Here is a 14,783-nt window from a genome sequence, read left to right as displayed (position 1 = left end):
GACAGCGCTAGGGTGACTGGCAGAGCCTCCATGACCCTCAGCTGGTGAGTGAGAGACAAAGAGCAAGGGCCCGGCGAACACTCAATGAACATGTAGCGTAATCAAGACACGAGCCATTGCTTCTGAGATTTCGTTTGTTATTGCGACATAACTGAAGCTAACCAGCACAAGCCTCATGTTGTTAGAGTATAAGGCAAAACCAAAGGAGACTGGAAAGTGAGACAGGAGTCAGTTAACGAAAGGCCTTTTACGAGGTACTTAGACATTTGAATTTTCCTGACACCATTCAGATTTACGGGAGGCAGGGAAAGTAAATAGGGGGACGGTGCGACATCCAAGCAATGAGGCCTGCTACTGGGACAGATGGAAGCTCATATAGAAAGGCACACACGCCATCCCCCATTTACCAACAAGTGGCGCAGCTTGTTCGACTCCGTGTAAAAGGGGAGCTCCTTGGCCCAGCCACTAAGGGAACCATCAGCCTGACCTCTTACATTCTGCTGTGGCTTCAGTTTCATCTTGTAGCTGTTGGCTGGAATGATTCCACATATCCATCGTGGTAGAAGGCTTTGCCCTGATGAAAAGGATTATGGATCTGTTTCAAGGTCATTTTCACATGTCAAGGTCATTTTTTCCTATTTTTCTTCTAGCCCAGGGCAGACCTCAAAACCTCCAGCTTTTCAAAGCACTCCAGTTGGGGTGGGGATTTTTTTCCCCCCTGTACTTTTTCCCCTACAAATGACATGTCATGAAGAAGAGATAAAGAGAAAAACAACAGTGATTGTTTGGATAATTCTGTACCATCCACAGAAGGGGAACCAGGGACTGGGCTGAATAAAGAAGACCATGCAAATAGATGGGTGTTGATTAGAAGTCAACACATCAAAATCCATTCCATAGATCTGAATTATTGTATTTTGAGAATTCCAGTTGTTTATCTTTTTAAGCAGGGGGCAAGGGACACACTTTGATCCTGCGTTACCACAAAGAACTCTTTAGGAAACATTTTGGTGAAATGAGAGTCATAGCCAAGAGCCAGATTTGTTTAAAAACCATGTTAAGCCATTTCACTGAGACTTTTGTGCAGAAGGATGTCTGTCACAGTGATTTTCATAGTATTTAATCAGCCTTCGCTGTCACAGTAATGTGGATGCAAAGCCCTTACACAGGCACATGGGCATCAGGGATTATTTGTTAACTGCTGTGTAATGAAGCAGAACTCAGACTAAGTCTGAATCCTCCCACTTACCGGCTGTTTGACCTCAGGCAAATCCAATAACTTTCTAAGCCTTGGTTTTCCCATCTGTAAATTGAGGGCAATGATCCCTACCACCCAGGGTGGTTGTGAGGATTGAGTGGAAAAACTGGCATGTTAACTGATGTTCCACAAATCTCAGTTTTTTTAAATGAGTAAAGAAGTACATGGACTTGGGGCCAATAGACTTAGGATAAAGATCCAGCTCTGGCGCTCCCTAATTGTATGGCCTTGGACAACTCACGCACATCATTTGTCTACATGTTCTATAAAATGGGATGTCAAATACATCATGAGATTAAACCGCATGATGTATTTGCCATTCAGTTTTGTCTTCATCCCCAAGAAAGCAGTCTGAGGCAAGGATTAAAGTGCTGGTACTTCCAGTTGGAGGTGAAAGCCAAGGGAGGTCAAGGTGAAGAAGAAAAGCAGAAGTGAATGAAAGAAATATGTAAGCTAATGTGATTTGTACGTTGCTATGATACCGCTCTTCAGGGTGAGCTGCAAAGAGATGCTCATCCTGCAAAGGCACGTTCATTCCTTCAGCCACTATCACTTCCCAGAGGCTTTTCAAACAGACACTGCAACTCAGCACTCCCCAGAAGGGAGGAAAGAGAGAAATGTATCTGCCTTGCTTCTCCTGGTCTCCCTTTCCCACTGATGAAGGTTTACCCCATGGGGAGCTAATTCCCCACATCTCTGAGTCGTATCATGTGGCCCCTCAATAGCTGATCAGGAAACAGTTCATCTCTCCCAGTGGAAAGCTGTGGACCACCTCCGTGTGGTCCAGCTGAACCTGTGGGCCATGCGGACCAGACAGGCCCGGGCCTTGCAATCCTTGACAACTCAGGGAGCTCCATCACCACGATGGCACCAGAACACTCCAGCCCCTTCATGCTGTGCTCTACCCTTGGGCAGGGGAGGAGGTGGCATCAGTGGCACAGAGCACGAGTGAGATTCCGATTTTTAAAAGATACTTTGAAAGCTTAAATGTGACCTGTCCGTTTTAGAAATGAGGAATTGGAGCCCCAGAGAGGGAAATGGTCTTCTCTAAGTTGCATAGGTGCCGTTGTCAAAGTCCCTCCGAACTGGGCTCCTCAATCTAGCTGGCAATTTTGTTTGAAAGGAGATTCTGACCCAGTAGGTCTGAGCTGAGACAGAGATGGGGATCTGTGGATTACATTTTGTATAGTGAGCCTTTAAACGGCCAGAGCCACCTTGGAAATCTACACTAAGTGCCATGTGAATGAAACTTCGGCATGTTTCCTCCCTCATCCACCATCTTAGTCCAGAATGGTTCCCTTTGCCCATCACTTGCACCTGACTCTCTCCTGCTATTTAACTTTTACTGACTTTGCCTATTATTTTCTCATCATTGCCCATGCTGTCTTTGCCCTAATATGATTCTTAATGTTCCACTCTTCCTTCCTTCTTGGTTAAGATTTTGGCTACCCTCACTATCACTTAAGCTATGCCATGTAAAATTGTGCTGAGTACACACTCTCTCTACAACTTGGGCCCAGAATCCTCCAGCTGCAAGGCATTCCTTGTGGTCAGTGCCTCTGATGGGCTCCACCCAGCTTCTTTTTTTTTTTTTTTTTTGCGGTACGCGGGCCTCTCACTGTTGTGGCCTCTCCTGTTGCAGAGCACAGGCTCCGGACGCGCAGGCTCAGCGGCCATGGCTCACGGGCCTAGCCGCTCTGCGGCATGTGGGATCTTCCTTGCGGCATATGGGATTTCCCGGACCGGGGCACGAACCCGTGTCCCCTGCATCGGCAGGCGGACTCTCAACCACTGCGCCACCAGGGAAGCCCTCCACCCAGCTTCTTTTATGAGAAGATCAAACTGATGAGGGGCTTCCCTGGTGGCGCAGTGGTTGAGAGTCCGCCTGCCGATGCAGGGGACACGGGTTCGTGCCCCGGTCCGGGAAGATCCCACATGCCGCGGAGCGGCTGGGCCCGTGAGCCATGGCCGCTGGGCCTGCGCGTCCGGAGCCTGTGCTCCGCAACAGGAGAGGCCCGCGTACCGCAAAAAAAAAAAAAAAAAAAAAAACTGATGAGAACTCAAGTCTTCCAAGCACTTTCCACTGTACCACCCAGCCTTAATTCTAAGGTTTAATAAGGCCGAAGGGGATTTGTAGCGCACAAGAGTATTTTTGTGCTGAAATGTGTACTTGTTCTCAAAAAAAAAAAAAACCACAAAACTTACAGTCAAGCTGGAATACTCTAGTTTCCTAAAAATCACAACAGAAATAGATTTTCTTTCCTGTTTACATATGAATCAGATTGTGCTTCAGAGTTACTGGTTTGCTGAATGAATGACCAGAAGCAGATCTGAAAGTCTTTATGAAACGCCTACTATCTTCAATAGTGAGCAGAGAGCACAGAATGGTCTAGCGTTAGTCAGTGAAACAGAAACTGAGTTACTGAAGGAGAAAGAAGCGGTGGGTATGGACTGGAGAACCGTGGGGATTAGATTTCCCAAGCTCTTCGTTTACTCTGACCTAGGGCAGTTGGCTTCAGAGAGGCAGGGTTTCTCACGGCTACGAGTAGGGGCTCTGCAGCCCAACTGCATCAATTCAAAGTCCAGCTCTGCCATTCACCATTTGTGTGAACTTGAGCAAGTTATTAAATGTCTTGGTCCCTTGGCTTCGCCAATTGTAACATGGGAATAATAATAGTACCCAGCTCATAGAGTTGGCATAAGGATTAAATGAGTTAATCATTTAAACATAAGCCATTTAAATTTTTCCCACCACATAATAAGCACCCAACGAATGGTAGCCAGCATGCTGCCAACTGAAACTTCACTGCTTCAGCTCCCGCTCAGGAGATTATATCGGAATGCGAGTAAGTGAGAGTTGAAAGAGAAAACACGTCTTAATAAATTTGAGAAGATTGAAATCATATCAAACGTTTTCTCCAACCACAAAGGAATATATTCTAGATATAGCAAAGAAGTATTTATGCTAATTTTATCAAGAACCAAGATTTTTAGTGTATGAGAAAAGAGAAACAAGTGTAAATTCAATTAAGTTAAATTTTATATTACTATATTTGGATTGTCCATGATTAGCTTGAATATAATTTTTTTAAATATTTTCTAGCTCTGCCCACTAAAAAGGCCCAGAAGCAATCACAGCCTCATGGCAGTGAGCATCCCTAGCACCGAATTGTGGCTTATGAAGACCATTGCCTTCCACAAGAGACAGGGACTCCTCTGAAAAGTGGACAATGATTAAGATCTGGGGCAAAGAATTTCCAGAGACTCGTACCAGAATGTAGGGAAGCTATCAAACAGTACTGAGGATGTGATAAAAGGACTCATGACAAGTGTCTTGAAATACGCTGCATGTAAAAACCCATATGTTCTAAAGGATACCCAACAGAAAAATAAATAAATAAAGTCAGCACTCACAGTGGTCACCATCAGTGGTAACTAGGTACCAACTCAACTTAACAGCAGTCGTTAAAGGGACAGAACCATTTATCTTGCCTTTCCTCAATGGGAAATATTTCGGAGTAAACAGATACTCATAGTTTATCAGCATAATGGGTCCTTAGAGAAGCATCCCAGCCAAGACATGGGAAAGGATGACAGAATTAGAAAAAGTGCCCACTTTCAACCCCTAACAAAATAATTGATTCAAGCAAAGGTTGTCTGTAGATGACACCATTAGATGAAAGTTTAAAGGAAAATTTAGAATGGAGATATCAGACTGTCGCCATCTGAAACCCTTGATCGAATTAGCATCATTAAAATGGTACAATCAGACTTTCTGCACCTTCTAATGTGATGCAGTGTGAAGTGCATAGCACCAGCAATGAAATGCTCTTGGAAAAAATCTTGAACTCGACTCTCAGCAAAGACATTAGAACTAGCTTCTAGTTTACTGTAAGTAGAAAGAGTAGGTAAATCAGTTAAATGACACCACAGTGAAACAAATAGACACATTCAGAATGTGGGATTTTCTACTAAGACCTGATTTCTTCCATAAGAAAAATGGCATAAAAGAGGAGGGATCAGGGAAAGGGCCTAGGAAAGAAGGGCTGTTCTAGACTACAAGAGACTTAAGAAACACAACTGAATGCAGTATGTGTGGAGTTTATTTAGATCTCGATGTGAACAGTGTTACATCACATTCTTGAGATAATTGGAGAAATCTGAATACTACACCGAGGGCTTATAGTGAATTTCTTTAGGTATGATGATAACCCTGTGGTTAGCTCAGAAAATGTCCATATTCCTATAAGACATACCCTGGACTATTCACAAGTGAAATGATACGAGATCTTGGATTTGAACAAACAAACAATTGGGTGGAGTTGGGGTGGGGGGCAGGTGATGAAGCAAGAGAGGCAAAGTCACTTATATATATATATATATATATATATATATATATAATTTTATATATATATACATATATATACACACACACACACACACACATACATACCATACATGCATACTGGTTATATGGAGTTTATTATACTCTTGAACTGTATTATGCTATACTATATTATTATTGTACTATTATTGAGCCATTATTATTAGTATACCATTATTATTATTATATTCTCACCACTTTTGTGTATATATGAATGTGTTTATAATACCAATATTTTTAAATAACATGGGAAGATCCAGAATCAGACTTAATACACATTTTGTTAAAAAATAGTTGCCACCTTTGATTTTTTTCACTCATAGCAAAAATTCCCTGTTCCATCAGCCACCACCAAGCCAAAACATCCCGTTATGTCACCACTCATGCTGCATGTGCTCCATCCTTGAACTAATCAGTCTGAATGGAATGGGGGTGCTCATCTGTCACCCACCAGACGGTGGCTTGGGAGCAGGAATTGTGTCTTATTCAACTTTGAATCCCAGCACTGGTACACAGCCAGTGCTCACAGTATATTCACATCATAGGTGAATGGGAATGGGAATCAACCAGAGATGATTTAAAATGCTGATCCCTTGACATTAACTCTAAAACTTCTGAAGCAGAAAGTCTGTGTGGGGTCTGAGGAATCTTCATTTTTAGTAAATTTCCCAGTGATTCCTATGCACAGTGTTTGGAGCCCACACCCTGAGAAACACTTTTTCTCTACTAAACAGTCATGTGGGACAGTTTCACAGGGGAGCTTGGGAATAAGCAGAGTCAATAAACAAATGGATGGCATGTATGCAGTTATACTCATCAGTTTCAGAGGCTCTGATTTCTGAGGTTAAATAATGGGAAGGGGTGATTAGCAAATGCAGAGGGAGCAGAGCAGCTTCTAATGCAGCATTTGATTTCAATTTTATTTTTATTTAAATGGAAACTTCTGCGGGAGTCAAAAGCAAAGCTTCTCAATTACAGAGAGAGCAGCCATGGATAAATATAAATCTTAGCTTTCCAGACAGCTTTGTGAAATGGATAAGGAGCACACGGCACTAACTAGTGTGATTATATAAGGCATGTGCTTGTAATAAGACTTAAACGAATATGGGCTTCCTCAGAGTCGAATTTATAAAATTTCTCATTCTCTCCCATCAGCCCCGTAGGCATCTGTTTGAATCTGCCAGCTCACTGGTTGGAGTAATGTTGTTTCCATACAATTCCCATTCCATGCCAATATATTGTTAGTGGTGGGTAGTTTCCTCTTGAGCCTAGAATTGCCCACCCCTGGAGTTCAACTAGAGGACAGAGGGATGATCATTGAATGATTACGTGATCTAAAAGATCCTACATTGGGTCTTGGAGAGAAGGCCCAAGATTCCTGCCAATTCCCTTCCTCAGTTGCCCCCTTATTCCTCCCGGTCTCCAAGCTTGGCAAATGCTCTGTCTTTGCCTAAAATGCTCCTCCCCCACATCTCTGCCTCACCAGGTCCATCGAGCCCCAGCCCAAGGATTAGCTCTTCCAGGAAGATTCCTCTGACTCCACGCTGATGTCAAAGCTCTTCTCTGTTCTAAGTAATCTGAGTTTACCTCCATCACTATATAATTTTTTAAATATTTATTTTATTTAGTTTTATTTATTTATTTTGGCTGCTCCGGGTCTTAGTTGCTGTATGAGGGATCTTTAGTTGTGGCATGCAAGATCTAGTTCCCTGACCAGGTTTCGAACCCAGGCCCCCTGCATTGGGAGCGCAGAGTCTTAACCACTGGACCACCAGGGAAGTCCCCATTATAATATAATTGACGATTAAATTTTGTTAGCCCTGCCTCGACTGTGAGAACCATATCTCACTCAATGCCATATCCCAGGTATCTTGCACAAACCTGGCAGACCGTAGATACTCAACAAAGGCAGTAAAACTGAATGAATGAATGAATGAATGAATGCCTAACCAACACATCTAAGTTACTCAACCAATCCAGTTCAAGTATGCCCCTGAATTGAAATAGTAGAAACATTTTGAGGAATTTCTAAAATATTGGAGAATTAGAGAAATGCCACAGATAGGAAATGGATACTAGTGTTAGTTTTTCAAAAAGCAGCTAAAGGTGAATTTAAGACCATGAGCAGATTAACTTGTAACTGATTACTAGTAAAATGTAGGTGCGTTTTAAAAGCAAAGAAGTGATGATTGGGATTTACATAGTTTTTCAAATCATAAATCCTCCCAAACTCTCTCTCCCATTCGAGCATTTGACAAATCTTGTATAATGTCCATGTGAAAAGAGAAAAACATTAGCAGGAAGACAATGTCATTGAGACAAATTTGTGGTTGGTAACATTTATGTATTAATGAATGTATGAAGATTAGTCTGGAGGGAGAATACTGTCATCACTTCTTTGCCTTTGCCATTTAACAACTGTATAAATTACTTGATAAAGATTCATAAGATAAGCCCATTAAATACATTCATCCATTCAATAAGCAACTGTTGAGCCCTTGCTTTGTGCTTTCCCTTGAGAAGCTCATTGCATAGTAAATAGCTAATTATACTATAATGTAACAGATGCTATCACAGATAATGAAGCAGAATCTCAGGAGGCTGACCTAGAAATCACAGTTGTTAATAAGAGCCCCAGGTAATACTTGTAATCAGACAAGATCTGGGAAACGATTGTAGATGACACAATCAAGTTTAAAGTATATCTATCCAACAATGAATAAATAAAATCAAGGGAAAAAATGAGAGCAAAACTTTAAAATACCTCCACTGGCAAGAACAATGGGTTGAAAACTAAAAGGAGAAATGTAATGATTAGTAATGTTAAAATATGCAAAAACTGGTCTTTACCTATTATACAACAAAATAATGCATGTGATCTGGTTTGCTAGATCAGTTAAAGGCAGGTAAAGCCACATATCTCCAACTTACTATCTTTACTACAGTAGTAGATAAAAGAGTATGACCATAGCAATACGATTTCTTGAGTCTCAGTGTCCTCATCTATCAAATGGGCATAATAATAGGACTGGCCAAGAAGGCTTGTGTAGAGTCTCCAGGTATAGTTGTGCAGGAGAAAATTAAACGAGATTATCTGCTTATCAAATATTTGTTGACTGACTACCATATTCCGATGTTAGGCTCTGGTTATGTCTAAAGCACTTTGCACCATGCTTAGCACACAGTATATGTACCAAAATAAAATGGTAGCTATTATTACTATTAAGCCCATTTGTAATGATCCTGGTTATCCATCCTGCATCTAGAAACAGAAACTGCACCTGCTTTTTTATGCTCCACAATAGGCGGGTCTGTGCTGAGCTACTGTAGTTAGCACATTGTAAACCTCTTCAGAGCTCTTTCCTTATCAAGTGCCATTGAGAGTTCCAGCCAGAGGCAGACGCTCAGTATGGTGTCTGCTGCTAGACTTCTTAGGACAATCAAGTGTTTTCAAAATCAAGTCACAATTAATCCCTGACTAGACCGGCTTTCATAGAAATTCCTCACCTCTGAACTTCTAAGCATTGTTAGTCTGTAACATGCAATGTAGCACTTACTTTTACCATCTCGAGTAGAAAGAACACTTAAGATTAGCTTAAAAGGTGTTAGTTAAGAGACTGGGCTTCTTGGAGTCAAACAGTCCTGTGTTCAAACCCCTAATTGTCTGACCTTGGGAATGTTATTTTGTTTCTTCATAAGTTCAACACAGTACTGTGAAGACTGAATGAGATTATTATGTACCTTGCAGTGTAATAGGGAAGAAGAGATCTGACCCCATATTAGATCTGTTTCTTTTACCTTTGTATTCTTTTGCTTTTGCTTGGAGTTAAGAATGTTGCCTATAGCCTGAAATATACAGGATAGCCCATTCTCAAGGCTCTGGCCTTTAAGGGTTTAACAATTTCCATTCACATAGAGATAAAAAGTTGCAGAACAGAGAATAACATTGGTCTTCTTGGAGGTTTACAGGAACATCATGACCTGATCTATGTGGACAACTGTAAGAACAAAGGATTCCAACACCAAGAAGTTTGCAACAGTCAACCACACTCCCTCTCCTTTTAGTATAAAAGAAGCCTGAATTCTGACTTGGGTAAGATGGTTCTCTAGGACATTAGTTCACCATCTTCTCAGACTCCTGGCTTTCCGAATAAAGTCGTTATTCCTTGCCCTAACACCTCGGTCTCCCGATTTATTGGCCTGTCGTGCAGTGAGAAGAATGAGTTTGGACATGGTAACAGCAGGAACTCACTAAATGGTAGTGGTCAAGAGTAGTGACTGCTCACTGGTTCACAGCTGGTTGTTAGAAAGTCCTCAACGAATTGAACCAGAAATTTCCTTCCTCTAGCTTTGTTCTTTCCAGTGGTCTAAAGTCTGCCCTCTGAAGGTACAGAGTCACATATCTTTACTTCCTCTCTCTAGGAAAGTGCTTCAGATAGTTGCAGACACCAGCAATGTCTCCCTAGGGTGACCAACCATCCTGGTTTGCCCAGGACTAAGGGGTTTCCTGGGACATAGGACTTCCAGTGCTAAAATTGGGAAAATTCCAGGTAAACCAAGATGGTTGGTCACCCTATCTCCCTCTCTGTTCTCCTCCAGGCTGAATAACCCCATGATCTTCAATCGTTGCTCTTGTGACCCATGTGTAGTCCCCTCATCATCCTCTCTCCCTCCTTATAGCCATTAGTTTTTTGTCAATGCCCCCTCTTAGTGTATAGCACAGAAACATTTATGCTGCAGTATAGAGGTGGAAGATTTTCTCCTGTGATATATGACATTGGTTCTTCTTTTCTTTTCCCCATCTCAGGTGCAAAGATCATTCTCCTAAGTTCATGGGTCACTGAGACAATAAAGTTCATGGGTCCTAAGTTCATGGGTCACTGAAACAATAAAGAAACAAGGTCACCCTTGTTTCTTTATTCCTCATTGTCTGCATTCCTGACTTTTAGTTCCTCCTGATTAGGCACTCAGTCTAATGTGAGAAAGATTAGATGAGGGTTTATGTCAGTGTCAATCATGTAGTTGTCTTTTATGCATGTATATTTCAATTTGCATAAATGGTATTATGCTATAAACTACATTTTCTTTTTTTTTTTTTAACTAAAGGCTATTATTAAGATCTGTCCATATCACCATGTGGCCAATCATTTCCTTGACTATAATTTCTGCATAGTATTTCCTTGACTATAATTGCTGCATAGTATTCCTGAGTGTACATCCAGCTCATTTTCTAAATCCATCCCCTCAATGACGGTAAAGAGGTGACCTCCTTCTCCCAGCTGCTACATATAATATTGTGATGAGCATCCTCATTCATGTCGCATTTATGAGAAATTCTCTTGGATCAGTTTTAGTTGCCAGAATCTCCTTGAGCTAGCTTAGCAAAAAACAAAACAAAACACACACACACACACACACACACACACACACACACACACACACATATATATATAATGGAGAGAATTTTTTTTTTTTTTTGAGAATTCTTATTTTTAAATGGTTGGAAGAAAGCAGGATTTAGGCCAAGCTTCCAGGAATGACACCTGGAACTACACCCACCAGGGTGTAGTTCAGCAGAACTGACCCACCAGGGAGCAATGGGCCAGAGGACCTAGAAACCAACACCACCTCTTTGAAAGCAGGGAGGCCCATTTCCCAGCTTCTTGATACTCACCATGTTAGGACCAGATATCGGGCCCTCTACTACATCTTCTGAAAACTAAATTTCAGCTACCTAAAAGTCTTTGTGACCACACGTACCAACAAAAATAACAGACACATCAGAAACAAGACCTCTGCCTCATGATAATCACTTCCACCTTCCAAATATCACATACATACATTGCTTGGAGGAAGCTAGGTCATTAATGGAACCTGAACAATAAGGGCATCTGGAAAATATAGATTTTACCTTTCCATCGCCTAGGGTGCAGGAAATCACATTCTAAGTGAGGTAGAAGGAAGTTGCTGAACCAATCTATCTATAGAATTTCACAAACAAAGAGTGCGACTGACAGATCACAGGCATGTACAAGCTTAATGTGCTCACGTAGTGCCAGATCGTTCTACAGAGTGACTACATAAGTCTACACTCCCACCAGCAGTGCATGAGGGATCCCAATGCCCTCTTCCCTGACAACACTCGGCATTACACAGCTAAAAAATGTTTGCCAACCTAGTTATGATGCCAAAGTAAAAAGCACATATTTAGTGTTCCAGTACCCCATTGGAGTCGTTTGAACTTGATTTCTAACAATGTTTTCTGGTGTTTCTGACATGAGCTGCTACCTTACTAATTTTCCTCAAGCCAGTAGTTGCATTTCATATGTAATCTTAAATTCTGGACTTGACATTTATCTTTTTAAAATTTCTTGTAAATAGTATTAGCCTAGTGCCCTGGTCTATCAAGATTATTTAAAAATCTTTCTGTTATCTATTTTTTAAGTGCCCCGTTCAACTCTGAGAGAGTAGAGGGAAAGGGTGTTCATTTTCTATTTTACACATGAGAAGCTCAGAGAAGCTAAGTAACTTGATCAAAGCCACCCAGTGATACATGGAAAAGGCATGCTTTGAACCAGGCATGTTTGCAACCAAAGCCGTTCACAGGCAGGGTCATATGCTTTGCAAAATCATACAGGGGAATCTGAGGACTAACCCAGACTCCCTTTGGTTTAACCATTTAAAACATTATTTTACGATAGGCCCTTTTATGGCCTTTGTAAATAAAGTCTAATGAAAAGAACCAAAAGTGACTTAATGGAAAATTTTCAAGATCTTAAAAGATATTATTGCAAAAAATGAGTTTCTCATTAAAAATGGTTCAAGATGGGAAAAGTGTGTTTTTCTGTGACCTCTACACTTTTGCACCTGCTGTTCACTGGAAATCTCCTTTCTCCATCTGGACAATTCTTGCTCATCCTCCAACACCCAATTCAAGGTGATCTCTTCTGTTTTGTCTGCTCTGATCTCTTCAGAGAGAGAGATTCAAATCTAGGCACTTTGATTCCAGAACCCACGCTCCTGACCTTTATATGCAAAAACTAATGTGGAGAGAAACGTAAAAAAAAAACATATAATATGATGTGATTCATCTTACAAAAGACATAACACAAAGGCACAAAGGTCACAGAGAGGAAGAAGCAGCTGATTTACCTGAGAGAATCATGGGAGCATTTCAAAGGATGTGATTGTTGAACTGACCCTTGAAGAAGAAGCAGGATTTGCCAGGTAGACAAGGTAGATAGAGAATTTCAGACAGAGAGAACAGTAACAGCAAAGGCAGGGAGGAATGAAAGAGCATCTTTCTCCTAAAAGCATAATGATACGATCTTCCCCCAAATATCAGTCAAAGGGTGTTTTATAAATAACTCTGGATCTTAGAGATCATCTTTATAGTAAATTTTTACTTTACATTTTTAAAATGTATTTTAAAACTAGCTTGTTATCACTAATCAGTCAATGGTACAGCTAGGATTGCTGGTGTTTCCCCAAATTCTCTGATGACAAGACTTGTCTGGGGTTCTTGTTAAATACACAGCCTCCTGGGTCCCCGGAACTCCTCATTCAATGGGTCTGGGATGAAGTCAGAAACTTGTAATGTCTAACAAGTACCCCCAGGAAATTCCCATCAACAGAGAAGTTTGATGAACACTAGGCTAGCCTGGGCCCTGATGTCTAGCACTCCTCTGACGACACTTTGCAGAGGAGGAAAACTCCAGTGCAGCAGTCAGCCTCCTGGTCAGTTAACAATTAAATCGTGTGAACCACTGCACTGGATAACTCGAAGATCTATTTCATTAAAGAAGGTGACCATGAGCAGTGTGCTCGGTGTCTCTTGCTTCAACAGTGTTTGGGCAGAACTGACCCAGGGACACCCCTTCCTCTAGCCTCTGACCACCTGCCAACCATTTTTCCAGCCACAACTTTCAGAACCAACCAGTCAGCTATCCTCGGCCTCTGGGACCAGCCAACACCATTTTTTGAGCTTAGCTCCTTATTGCTGATCAACCATGAGCTCCCGGATTTTTCAGTACTATTCTACCCGGTGGAGACCGCCATCCACCGCCTGGTGAACCTGCATCTGCAGGCCTCCTACACCTACCTCTCTCTCTGGGCTTCTATTTCCACCACGATGATGTGGCTCTGGAGGGCGTGGGTGACTTTTTCCATGAATTGGCTGAGGAGAAGCACAAGGGCACCGAACATCTCTTGAAGATGCAAAACGAGCACTGCGGCCATGCCCTCTTCCAGGACCTGCAGAAGCCATCTCAGGATGAGTGGGGTAAAGCCCAGGATGCTGTGGAAGCCACCCTGTTCATGGAGAAGAACCTGAACTAGGCGCTTTTCACTCTGCATGCCCTGGGTTCTGCCCACACAGACCCCCAGCTCTCAGACTTCCTGGAGAGCCGCTTCCTGGATGAGCCGGTGAAACTCATCAAGAAGATGGTGACCACCTGACCAACCTCTGCAGGCTGGCTGGTCCCCAGGTGGGGCTGGGCAAGTATTTCCTCAAAAGGCCCACCCTCAAGCATGACTAGAAGCCTCTGGAGCCCAGCGGCCTTTGAGAAGCCCCTCTGGTGTCAGTGCTTCTGCCTGAAGCCTCTCTCTGCAGTCACTGAACAGCTTTTTAACTGTCCTGGAGCCCTCTCCCAAGCCTTGGACCAAATGGAAACAATAAGGCTTTTTGCAGCAAAAAATACTAACAATAATAGTAATGTGAATTTGGAAGCCTTGTACCACATTGCTCTTTATAAACTCAGTGTCTTGACACTTTTCCTGCACTGTCTCATCCAGTCCCCTCAACACTCCTGCCAGGTAGATATTCTTTTACATTGTACAGATTTGGAAACTGAAACTCAAGAGGTTTGGGAAATTGTCGGTCATGAAGCTTATAGTAAGTAGCCAAATTGAAATTTAAAGCCAAATTCATCTGAATCCAGAGACCATGTTCTTCCCATTATCCCAGATTCTGCAAGGGTCTAGGGCAGATTCTATCTTCACAAAGTCAATCTATACAAATGTCTAGCCACAGTTGAAGTCTGCATGCCTTTCCTCAGGACCTCTCCATTTTAGGTTGACCTTTCACTAACCTTTCCTCCCCCGCCCCACCTGCTTCACCCCAAGAAGCCATCCTGTTTTCTC

At 42.1% G+C, this 14,783-nt stretch overlaps 1 pseudogene; it reads left to right on the top strand.

The window, feature by feature from the left end:
• Nucleotides 1–13,651: 13,651 nt before the first annotated feature.
• On the top strand, nucleotides 13,652–14,179 carry LOC101333403 (ferritin light chain pseudogene; annotated as a pseudogene).
• The last annotated feature ends 604 nt before the right edge of the window (nucleotides 14,180–14,783 follow it).

Source organism: Tursiops truncatus, chromosome 1 (genome assembly GCF_011762595.2).
Source record: "Tursiops truncatus isolate mTurTru1 chromosome 1, mTurTru1.mat.Y, whole genome shotgun sequence".
NCBI classification, from domain to species: domain Eukaryota; kingdom Metazoa; phylum Chordata; class Mammalia; order Artiodactyla; family Delphinidae; genus Tursiops; species Tursiops truncatus.
Note: the sequence above shows the minus strand (reverse complement) of the source record. Positions and strands in the feature narration are given on the sequence as shown.